The sequence below is a fragment of the Arvicola amphibius genome, chromosome X (genome assembly GCF_903992535.2).
Source record: "Arvicola amphibius chromosome X, mArvAmp1.2, whole genome shotgun sequence".
In the NCBI taxonomy this organism is placed as follows: domain Eukaryota; kingdom Metazoa; phylum Chordata; class Mammalia; order Rodentia; family Cricetidae; genus Arvicola; species Arvicola amphibius.
In genome coordinates this window covers 71,871,454-71,883,547 of record NC_052065.1, presented here as the reverse complement: position 1 = coordinate 71,883,547, position 12,094 = coordinate 71,871,454, and the positions used below count along the sequence as shown (strand labels likewise).

Below are 12,094 nucleotides of genomic sequence, written 5' to 3'. Positions count from 1 at the left end.
ACAGATAATTAGTGCTATAAACCTGATCTTGGGATTCTTAGGGCTTTAGAACTTGGGTGAGAAAATATAGAAATGTTTTGAATGTTGGACTGCAGAAAACCTTGAATGGTACAACCAGAGCTTAATGTGCCATTCTAGTGAGAGCTTACAAAAAAAATTCCAAGAGAAACTCAGACAATAGGGTCACTTTTAAGAGCAGCATTATTCAACCTTGCAAGATTCCCTTCCTCTCACTCTCTTAATAAGGTAGTACTTTTCATGTGACATTTTTATACACCTTTAATTTAGGTTAACTCTTCCTCCCCACTTCATCTCCACTTTCTTCTCGACTCCATGAATCTCAAAGTTTGAACTCAGGTCATCAGCATTGGCAGCAGGTGCCTTTACACGTCACTATAGTGCATTTCACTAAACATACTAAAAAATTTCCATAAACAAACACCCAGATACAGTGGCAAATTTTTGAGATAACGAATGTCTGCAATCTGATGAATTCATTAAACTGGATAAAGAAACGAAAGTTTTGCATTATGGTTATCAGGAAGAGGAAGCAAAAAAATTAAAGGCATAAAGAGAAGTATTAGCAGAATTATAGGGAAAAGTATTTAGAGAATAGTAATCATATTTGTAGTGGTTTGGGCATATAACAAGAATGCTATCAAAATAATCATGAAGTCACACATACATAGATTTACACAAACACATTTATTTTTTTTCCATGGGGAAATTAACAGTTGGATTTCATGTGTGCACGACCAATTTTGTATGGGATTTCCGGTTCGACATAAGCTGAGCGTGACTTTTCTTTTGGAATATAGGTTGCTCTTGTGGGCCCAGATGTGGGAAAATCCTGCAAGGAAGTTAAAATATCAAAGTAATTGCTTGACATTTCATAAAATAACTAAGCTTGCTTAGATATGCCAATGTATTATAAAATTAAGCATATATTATGTGTCATTTTAGAAAACTGTTTAGTTGCTTTTATAAGTTCATAATATAAACAATAAAATATTCATTTTAATTAATTAATGTTAGCTGATTTTAAATAGCCACTAAATGCATGTGCTATAATTCTTCTAAACTGGCTCAGATAATATGCAATCCAAAAATCTCTTCACTACAATAAGAATCAAACATTGCTACGTAATACATATATAAGAACAAGTAGTTTTGTGATATTATCATTCCAAAGTTCATTGTGTTACTGCATAAGATAAATGTTAGCGCATCCCTGAGTAAGTCTCCTAGCATTTAATCAGTTCTCATTGGTTTCAAATCTTTTTTCTAATTTAAATATTTTATATACATTTAAATATTTTATATATAATTATAATATACAAATTAATATGATGTATACATTAATATGTACTATATACTATACATTCTATATCTTTGACTCCTGTTTCCTGATCCCATTATACAAACTGAAGAAGTAGGTATAGTGATTCGCATACAGTCAATTTTCTAAACCTATATCTAAAGTGATTTTGTTATATCATTTTATCATAATGAATTGCCAATGATCACTGCATCAATCTGCATTGGAATTATGATCAGGGCTGACCATAAATAAAAATTAAATGTCTTCTACATTACAAAGGTTGTCCTCCTAGGTGTGGTTGGCCAAAAAGTTGTTCCCACTAGTTTCCTGCAGGCTTAGTTGATCTTGGAGAGCCATTCCAGTTTTAGGACGCCTGGATAGGTTGTCAAAGTACGGCCTTCTTTGCATTCTTGAGATAACAACTAGCTATTTTTTTAAGAACAAAAATAGTAATTACTTCCAAAATAATAAAGTTATATATATACTGTAACTATTATAATGCACTGGTATTACTATGACTGTACTCCTACATGAAAAGAATGAAGTCATGCAGAAGTCATTAGATTGAAACAAAAGGTATAGTGAAATGATGGTGTATTCATAAGATAGAAAGTACTAAACCATTTTTCTTTTAATCATATTACAAAAAACTAGAGACTCGATAGGGAATAGTCCCTATGTTCTTTCTCAGAATGCCTATAAAATTGGGATGCTTAGACAAATGGGAAGCACGGTATTAAAAGCTCTACAGTTTAATTTTGATCACTACTGGGGTTTTTCTCAGGCAATATGCTAAAGAGCTATCTTTTACTCTGACAAAAACATAGATATTCATAGCTAGAAACAGTGTTATCTCTATGCCTGTTTGTCGCTGCAACTTCTCCTCCTACAAAAAAAGTATACAAGTTTAAATGTTGAAAGCAAATATTTTCCAAATGAGATACTCTTGTCTTTCTTTTCCAGTATTTGTACTTTTCACTTCCCTTTTATAGGATTGAAAGCTTACTTGGAGTTTGTTCTTGATAATTGTGATGTTGGAGAAAAAGAACTTCCAGAAAAGGATTCCTGGTAGATTAGACTCCAGGGATTCTACAAAGACATTTTTTGCAATAGAAAAAAAAATGGTTAGTCATGATTTTAAGGAAATGTATATTACAGTGTATAATTGCTCATATTACATCTCCATGTTAATATGTAAATATCATGATAATTCTAAGCCATATCTTACAGAATGAGAAATGAACAAAAGTAGGTAACGATACTAGAAACTTTATAAGCATCGATTAATCTAGGTATCTGTTAACTATCACTGTCTGATACCCATCTAGTGATAAAGAATAGTATTCTGAAAATGTGTAAATAGGAGTTACACTTTAGACACAATCTACGAATTAATTAATGTTTTTAACCAAGATAAATTTAAGCCCATCTTTTCAACTGTCATAATGTGAAAAACTTATAAAACACAGATGACAATACATTGAGAAGAGAAAATTTAGGTTAAATACAGAACTACAGCATCAAACAGCTACAAGTACACTGTAATAGATTTTTTTGGAGGGATTTTTGATTTTCTGATTTCATTTTATATTCCATCCACAGCTCTCCCCCACCTCTCCTCCCACCACCTTGTACCCCCAGGGCCTCCCCCATCTGCTTTTCCCAAAGGGTATAGGCTCCCATGGGAAGTCAACAAAGTCTAGCATATTAAGTTGGGACAGGACCAAGTCCCCCCTCCTGAATTACTGTAATGGATTTTTAAGAAACTGAAAATCCATGCAAATCAATTGATAAAGACCAAAGTACAAGGACTGAACTTCAAGAGTATGGTTTTTGAAGCAAGATACTCACATTTTAGTAAAGTTAGGAGGCATATAAAGTGAATCTAAGTCTATGCAGTACCTATTATTTTAGGCTCAGAAACTATGCATACACATATATTGTGTTGTAACTAGACAGCCATTCTCAAAATCAAGGATAAGTGTACATTGACAATGGGAAGCTTCAGATAGTCTATAAAGCTACATATATACTTTGACATTAAAATGGTTAAATAATATGAAACATAAATGATGGTCCATCGTTAGTTTTCAGGTCTTATGCCTAAACATCCTAGAGGGGTTAAAAATCTTTGAGTAATAGTAATATTAAAGATAAGAGATTAAATTTCATCTGAAAAGGCTTACTGACAAAGAAGAATGAGACTGACCCTTTTTTCTTCTGTCATTGTTTGAAAATATTTTTCTGTCTCTGGGTCCTTTTTTTCTGCTTTAATTTCAAAAACTTCCTGAAGATAAAATAAAATACAATGATGAAACACAAAAGAAAAGGCATAGCTTCTGAAGAGACTCTGGTGAAACTTGATCAGAAAGACAAGATGATGTCTATAGTCTTTCTTGCTCATGCTCTGACTTCACAATGGATAGAATCATGCATGTCTCATGTCTTAAAGGGGTCACTTTTTTTTTTTCATGGTAGACTTAACCTCTTTGGTTCATGCCTTTTCCTCTTGTGGTAGACGTCTGGAATCCGAGGTCATGAATAAAGATTCTTTTAGTTTCAGTTAATGTAGATGTGTTTTTTTTTGGGGGGGGGGAAGGATCCCAAAACAAACTGTTATGGTTCCTAATGATGCAGATGGTTCACTTCTATCTTGTAACTTGTACACTTCTAACTTCTTTATTTGGGGCCTATTTTTTTTAACTTTTCAATATTTATGTGTATTAGTGATTTTTGACTGTATGTATGTCTCTGTGTGTAGAATCCATGCAGGACAGAAAGGGTGTCAGATTCCCTGGAACTGGAGGTATAAATGGTTGTGAGCTGTCATGTGGTTACTGAGAATTGAACTCAGCTCCTCTGGAAAAGTGCCCAGTGCTCTTAACCACTGAGTCATCACTCCAGCCATTGACTTAATTTAAATTCATTACTCTACACCTAGCCTTATGTCCAAGTAGCAGATACAACAAAGTACTTTAGACAGAACTTGAAAGTAAAACATGTATAGACATAATGAAGGCCAGAGAGAAACTGAAATAGTAAAAATTGATGTATTTTTAAACTCAAGCCTTGGGGTGGCTAGTAAAGACATCACTGATAAGATTATGACACTCCACCACTATATACACACAAAAGTCAAGAAAGATCACCAGCTAGTTAGCAAAGACATTTTTTTCCAGAATTAATAACTATCAGTCAGTACCATCTATTTTCTAATGAAAAAAACTTGTAAGAATGGTAATGCCAGTACTAATTCCAGGAGAATAGCAGATATCAGAAATGGAGTCACTTTGCTTTGAAGTCTAACAGTAGTTGAACCCAAAGCTGAACCTCTTCACATACTCCAGAAGCATGAAAATGGGTGGTTTGACTTCTCCATGAAGAATGTTTCTTTATGTCATATTTCAGAAAAAATTTGAAACACCGTTTAGTTAGCATTGGAAATTGATTGTTTTACATCCATGTTGATGCAGTGAGACTAAGGGGTTAGAAGGCAACCTATGGCCTACTCATCAATTGTTAATCTAGCAAAGAGAAAGCCATGTGGAGGGATCCATCAGGGTACAAGAGTACAGGGCCACAAGAAACAAACATTTAAATGAATAATCAACGAGTATAATTCCCATCTGCACAACATAAAATGAAAGAAATTAAGAGAACTTGAAATCACTGATTATTATGAAGAATCAAATAATCACATGCTTGAAGATATGGAAGTACATCTAATCTAACTGGAACAAGCTGACTAGGAGCCTATTGTAAGTCACAGACAAAGAAGCTGTTCTCCTTTTTTCTCATAAATTTTAATGATGTTTTGCCAAATTTTAAATAATACAGGTCATCTCTATGATAGTAATACATGGGGCCCAAAGAACACTGTGCATCATGGAAAGGATAAGATACAAGATTTTCAAAGGAAGTTAATCTTTTCAAAATTCATGATTTAAAAAAATTCAGAGGTCTCAAAGCAATATTCAGCTTATACTGCAATTGCCCTAGTTTTTTATACTTTCCTCAAGTTTCTTTCTTCTCAACTGATAACCTCACTTCTTAAAGAGTATATTGAGGGGAGGTAACCTAGACCCAGGAAGATAAAACACCACACATGCTATATTGTTTGCTGTTCCTAGTTACAAGTCTTCAGATGCTGAGTATACAACATGGAGCAACCACAGAAACCACGAATGTAAAGGAGCCATAGGGGAATAGCAGGATGCAGGTGATAGAAAGTAGAAAATGGAAAAATGGGGCAGTAGGTTCCAAATAGGAGGTAGAAGAGAGCAATACAGAAGGAGGGGGAAGGATAAATAATACCAAGGTTGTTTGAAAAACTTCTTAGGAATCATTACTTATAGTTACCAAAAATTTATGAGCTAGAGTTGTAATTGTCTCCCTAAAGAACCATAGGCTGACAGAAACTCAGAACTATCCTCAAAAAAAAAAAAAAAATCACCTTTAAAATAGTTGTTAAAAGTCGGGCGGTGGTGGCGCACGCCTTTAATCCCAGCACTCGGGAGACAGAGGCAGGCGGATCTTTGTGAGTTCGAGGCCAGCCTGGTCTACAAGAGCTAGTTCCAGGATAGGATTCAAAGCTACAGAGAAACCCTGTCTCGAAAAACCAAAAATAAAATAAAATAGTTGTTAAATGTAGTCCATATGACTCACCAATCAATATTGACTGTGACTGGTGCCCTTGGTTGCCTCTCAGATATTGAAAGAAAGCTCCTATTGCTGAAGATACTTGGCATTTAAGAGATAAGACCTATATTATTCGAACTGGATCTAATTTGAAAGCATTCTTTCTGTGGTCTAGCTTCCATAGTATCAGAAAATACTATACAAGCTTCCAAGGAACAAAAACAATTAATAGTCCTTTTTTTTTCCAGTTGTACCAGCTATGAACCACAACAATGACCAGCATGGCAAGATACCCATAGTATCTTATAGATAGTATGTAGGTTGCATCTGATAAAAGAAACTTTTTCCAGCAAATGGATACCATCAAAGAAAAACACAACTGGAAACAAAACAGAGATCAAGTGGGTCACAGGAGCCTAGCCCCAGTGGATACATCTACATCATAGCTCCTGCATCTATGGCTCAGGGAACTTCTCAAAAAAGAGATAGAAAAAATTTTAAGACATAGACTACCCAGAAGTGTTCTGTAAAATGGTCTATGATAGAATGGCTGCAAAAACAAGATCTGAACAATGACAACAACAATAGACATGCTAATGTGGAAGGTGGAAAATCTCATGGGGTCACACCCCTAGATGACTTCTGAGAGGACAGTCCATTCCAGAGATGTGCCCCCAATTGTCTAATACAAACTGGTGAATCCTAAAACCATATACAAACAAAGAACAAAAATAAATTCATCGTGTATGTGTGTGTGTGTGTGTGTGTGTGTGTGTGTGTGTGTGTGTGTGTATGGGTGAGAGAGAGAGACAAGTAATTGGAAGAGGGTATCAAGTTGGGACTGAGGCGAACATGGAAGGAGTGGAAAAAGTTGGAGGGACTAGGCTTGGGAAGGACTGAAGAGAAAAAATTGAGAGGGGAAAGTAATATATTTTAATGTCTGAAACAAAGAGAAAGAAACTTGTTCTACTTATTGAATTGTAAAAGAGAGAGAAAGAGAGAACTGTTTATTATTTACCAAATTTGTCAAATATCAGCATCAGTGCCCATAACATTTTGCGATGAATAAAATGTGTATGCTGGTATCAAGACCAAGTCCTCCCAAGTCATCTCAAGACCAGACCTCTTCTTGCATCCCTAAGATTTGCCCATTTATGCACATTCTTACAGCATCAGTCTATCCACTGCATCATACTTGTTAATATAAAGACATATATTAGATAGAAACTCTTTTAATTCTGCCTACATTACTGCCTCACGTCTCTACATCCTATCACTGCAAAATAACTTGAAAAGTTTTCTATCATCATTGTCACAACTACTTCATCTTTCACTTTTACATCCATGTCCATCTGTGTTTGCTGCCTCTGCCGCTGTACTTTCAATGTTAATAACCACATCCCATATTTGTCAAATTCAAACCAACTAGTAAATTCTTTGCCCTTTATTTCACATGCTTTTTCAATACAGTTGATACTGTTGATTATCTCTATTTCCATTGATAATACAGTATATTCTCTACTAAACAGACCTATAAATGTTGGAGAACATAAGGACTTAAGTTAACAAATACTTGCTTCCTCTGTAACTGTACTCCAGTTTTAATAACAGCCATATAATTATAACTAAAAAAGCTATATTTTTCAGCTTATATGTTGTCCCCTTTGAGGAAGCAATATTACTTATCCACCTACCAAATGAACACTTCCACTTGAAAGTCTAATGGGGGACTCCAACGAATTATGTCAAATATGAAAAAATTTTGGCTCCGTCTGCACAAACCACTCCCTAATCAAATCCTCATCTTCTTTAGTTGCGGAAATCATTTTCCTTAGTTACCAGAATGCTCATCTCTTCTCCCTCTCCTCATCATCTCTCTCGCTCTCTCTCTCTCTCCCTCTCTCCCTCGTCTCTCCCTCTTTCTCTCCTCTCTCCTTCCTCCAAAACCGCATTTCTCAATCTATAGGCAAGTGTTCTGTTTGATCAATTTTATCCACTTCTTTTGATCCCGTGGACACAAGTCTAGCTCAAGACATCATATCTCTATTTGAACTCTGTCATAATTCCACTCTCTTCTTCCCTGCTTCCAATTTGTTTCCTTACAAACCAATATCTGTGCAATATTCTGCATCATACCCATAGAGAACATCTTCCAGCATAATGTTCCAACTGAACTGACAATGCAGCTGAATTACTGGAAGTCAGGACCGCGAGGGGTACGCCCAATCACTGAGACGGTGGGGCTGATCTAATGGGAGCTCACCAAGGCTACCTAAACTAGGACTGATATAGCATGTGATCAAACTGGACTCTCTGAATGTGGCTGACAAGGAGGGCTGACTGAGAAGCCAAGGACAATGGCGCACTGGGTTTTGGATCCTATTGCATGAACTGGCTTTGTGGGAGCCTAGTCTGTTTTGATGCTCACCTTCCTAGACCTGGATGGAGGGGGGAGGACCTTGGACTTCCCACAGGGCAGGGAACCTTGACTGCTCTTTGGACAGGAGAGGGACGGAGAGGGGGATGGGGGAGGGGGAGGGAAATGGGAGGAGAGGAGGTGGAAATTTTTAATTAAAAATAAATAAATTAAAAAAGAAAACTCCAAGAAAATAAGAAAAAAAACAAATCCAACATATTTCTTCTACTTCATCAATCTTCAGTCATGGCAAATTTCTTTCTTTGAACATGACAGATCCATTATCCCTTAGTTTTCTATAGCTACTTTCCTCTTCATTCAAAAAGTTCTTTCTCTTGATATTTTTTATGTATAAAGGTTTCTTTCCAAAGATATTAGCTCAAATACCAATCTTTATTGAATTTTCACTAACTTTTGGAAATAATATTACCCATTTCTAATCATCACTCAGCATCCTGTTTGAGTTATAGATTTTTATCACAATCTGAAATTGCCTTATTTAGCCACTTGTTTTATTTCTGTTTTCCTTCCTTCTAGATTGACTATTCCATAAGGATAAAACTTAAACTTGGAGCTGGGTGGTGGCAGTGCATGCCTTTAATCCCAGCACTCAGAAGGCAGAGTCAGGCAAATCTCTGTGAGTTCAAGGTCAGCCTGGTCTACAGCGTGAGTTCCAGGACAGGTTCCAAAGCTACAGAAAAACCATGTCATGAAAAACAAAAAACAAAAAAGAAAATGAAAACTTAAACTTGGACACTTTCGAACTCAATATAGAGAAAATTTCCAGTCATATGCATTAGGATTCAATAAATTTTGCTGAATTAAACAGAGTAACTAACATAATTTAGTATATATTTTATGCTAAAGAGCAAACATAATAACATCGATTCCTTCCTTCATAGAATCTGAAATTCTTATTCTATGACCACATACCTTAATAACCTTATTATAAAATATCTACCTGAGAGTATACCAAACATAAAGAAGGCATAGCTGAGAATAAAGACGGCATACTAACATTTCAGTTTATTCCATACCATTCTGATTGTCCTTTGATACCATGGTGTCCTCATAAAAATAATTTTAAAATATTTTATTAATTCTTTGAGAAATTCATACATGCACACAAAGTATTTTTATTCACTCATATTCATCCTTATAACTCCTCATATATTCCTCCTAGCCCCTCGTAAATGTGGTGCATCTTTTAATACATCCCATGTACTGAGGCATATAGGGCCACACACTGGAGCACGGTTGATCTACCAGGTGCCAAAGATTTTGATAAAAACTGACTTTTTCTTTCTAAGAAACCATTAGCTGTCAATACTTTTTCAGATGATAGTGGGAGCCCATGAGCCACTCTTCCTTCATGCTGGATGTCTGGCTTGATATTGTGTTAGTCTTGTGCAGGCAATCCCTGCTTCTATGGACTCATAAATGTAATAGTCCAGTCATGTCCACAAGACTTTTTTCTCTCCAGTCCTCCCAAGTCCTTTCTGTTACAATACTTCAGTTCTCACTTCCATAATGATGCTTAAACCTTGGGAGTATGCTATAGATATTTTATTTATTACCAAGTCCTACACAGATACTTCGTGTACTTGAAAAGTTGCAAGTTTTATCATTAACAGCTTTAGCTGACATCCCCTGCAAGAAGAAACTTCCCTGATGAGATCTGAGAGCTGTAGTAATCTATAGGTATAGAAATGCAAATTTAGAGAACAGTTTAATGCTATGTTTATTAGCAAATAATAGTAGGCTCATGGGATCCCCAACCATGAGATTTTGGCCAGATTTGTGTAGTAACAGGCATATTTTTCCTCCTGTGGACTTGGCCTTAAATTCAATCAGAAAGTGGTTGGCTAATCCCATAACATTAGTGCCACTATTGCAATCAGAAGCATTTCTAGGTATATCAATTATTACTGTGGCTCTCAGAGTTCACATGGATATGACTATTGATGACTTCTTTGCTCTAGCAGCCTGTATAGCTCCGTCTGATGATATGAAAAGTAGCTAGTAGGAAAAAATGTTTTATAGTACCAACTTGATTTCTCTATATCCTGTGACTAAAGTGTCTTCAGCAATAGGCTCATCCCACCATATTCTTGTAGGCAATCAAGAGGAGTCTCTGTAACATGCATTGTTTTTTGGAGAGAGGGGAGGGTCTGAGATGCTCCTGACCAACAATTAAAGAGGAGATAGCCCATACCTGTCACTGAACTTTCTTAAAATATATTTTTATTTATGTGGTTTGTGTGTGTGTGTGTGTGTGTGTGTGTGTGTGTGTGTGTGTGTACAAGTGCCTGCATAGAGGCCAGAAGAATGTGTCAATCTCCTAGAGTTGGGAGATTTGTTGTAATCCACCCAATGTGGGTGCTAGAAACTGAACCTAGGTCCTCTACAAGAGCCCCAAATGCTCATAGATGCTGAATCATCTCCCCAAGCCTGGTATAGGACTTTCTGTTTGACAATTTATAGGTTCTGGGAAGAGCTTTATCTCCAAAGTAGAGCAACTCCAATCAGACTCATATATATATATATATATATATATATATATATATATATATATGTGTGTGTGTGTGTGTGTGTGTGTGTGTGTGTGTGTGTGTGTGTGTAATACATATAATTAAAATAGTAGGTCTCTGTATAACTTTTTCAAACGTCCTTGGTATTAATTATTCCTCTTCCTATTATTTGTCTTCCCTACCCTTCCATTCTTGAACTCATTTAAAGTTCCTTTCCCAATATTCCCCTCTTCCCCTTCATGTCATCTATGCTCCACTATCCCCATTCTTTTAAGATATTTCCTCTCTTTTCCCCACAATGTCCCTTTTCTAGTTTCCTGATATCCACTGGTATGCCCAGCTAAATACACAAATCTAAAGAATGCTAGTCTTCATGAGTATGAATGAGAACGTGTGAGATTTGTCTTATTGGGTCTGTTTTACATTTCTCAGTATAATGTTTTCCAGTTCCATCGATTTACCTGCAAACTTCATAATTTCATTTTTATTTACAGCTTAATAAAATCCCATTGTGTGTGGGTATCACATTTCCATAAAGAGAATATTAATCAAAAACGAGTTTTTACTCAAATATATCTGCTTCCATTAGCAATTTTAGTAAGAGAAGAAATAAATAAAAAGAAAGCATTCTGAATGAAATGTGATTAGATTTTGTTTGAAGATTTTGCATATTCAAGTTTCTTTTACTTCTTTAGGACTGAAAATGATTAAGCTTTGAGTGCTTAAAATCTAGTGAATGGTGTTCCGCTACCCAGAGAATAAATGAGTTAAGGAAATAGAAGAGAAGGAGAGGGCACTTTTAAGCATCTAAGATAGGATTAATCTAAAAGCAAGAAAGGATTAATCTAAAAGCAGACTCACCTAGGAGGAGTAGAAGACTGGAAATTATCAAACTGAGGGCAGAAATCAACAAAATAGAAACACAGAAAACAATTCAAAGAATCAATGAAACAAAAAGCTGGTTCTTGGAGAAAATCAACAAGATTGACAAACCCCTAGCCAAACTAATCAAACGGCAGAGAGAGAACACACAAATTAATAAGATCAGAAATGAAAAGGGGGACATAACCACAGACACAGAGGAAATCCAAAGAATCATTAGATCTTACTACAACAGCCTGTATGCCACAAAATTGGAAAATGTAAAAGAAATGGACACTTTTTTAGATAAGTACCATGTACCAAAGT

General features: G+C 35.7%; 1 pseudogene; it reads right to left on the bottom strand.

Annotated features, from left to right (window-relative positions):
- Nucleotides 1-1,640: 1,640 nt before the first annotated feature.
- LOC121677024 overlaps nucleotides 1,641-12,094 on the bottom strand; it is a 63,812-nt pseudogene continuing 53,358 nt past the window's right edge.